Here is a 936-nt window from a genome sequence, read left to right as displayed (position 1 = left end):
AAGCTGATTAGTCAGTCACTTCATTTCTGAATGCAGACAAAACAGAAGTTATAGTCTTTGGACCAGAGTCTTTGAAAAAGAAGCTGATTAGTCAGTCACTTCATTTCTGAATGCAGACAAAACAGAAGTTATAGTCTTTGGACCAGAGTCTTTGAAAAAGAAGCTGATTAGTCAGTCACTTCATTTCTGAATGCAGACAAAACAGAAGTTATAGTCTTTGGACCAGAGTCTTTGAAAAAGAAGCTGATTAGTCAGTCACTTCATTTGGATGGGATTAAAATGATTTCAGATAATAAAGTAAAAAAAATGTTTTAAATTTGATCAGGACCTGTCATTTAAATCCCATATCAAAGAGGTTTCTAGAATTTCCTTCTTTCATCTGTGGAATATTGCAAAAATTAGAAATATCCTGTCCAGGGGTGATGCTGAAAAACTAGTCCATACATTTGTTACTTCAAAGCTGGACAATTGTAATTCTTTATTATCAGGAATTCAACAAACTGTAGTTAAAAACCTTCAGCTGATCCAAAATGCTGCACCCAGAGTTCTGATGAAAATTAAAAGAGAGATCACATCTCTCCTATCCTGGCTTCCCTTCATTGGTTTCCTGTTAAATCCAGAATAGAATTTTAAATCCTCCTTCCCACATATAAAGCCTTAAATGGCCAAGCTCCATCTTATATCGGAGATATGATTTTTCCTCATGTCCCTAACAGATCACTTCACTCTCAATCTTCAGGTTTATTAGTGGTTCCAATAAGTTCTAAAAGTAGAATGGGAGGCCGATCTTTTAGTTATCAAGCTCCTCTCCTGTGGAACCAACTACCAGTTTTAGTTTGTGAGGCAGACACCCTGTCTACTTTTAAGGCTAGGCTTAAAACTTCTCTTTTTGATATAGCTTATAGTTAGGGTGGCTCAGGTTATCGTGAGCTATCT

This window comes from Cyprinodon variegatus, unplaced genomic scaffold, assembly GCF_000732505.1.
Source record: "Cyprinodon variegatus isolate N-32 unplaced genomic scaffold, C_variegatus-1.0 Scaffold188, whole genome shotgun sequence".
Taxonomy (NCBI): Eukaryota; Metazoa; Chordata; class Actinopteri; order Cyprinodontiformes; family Cyprinodontidae; genus Cyprinodon; species Cyprinodon variegatus.
The sequence above is the reverse complement of the archived record's forward strand: the minus strand, read 5'-3'. Positions refer to the sequence as shown.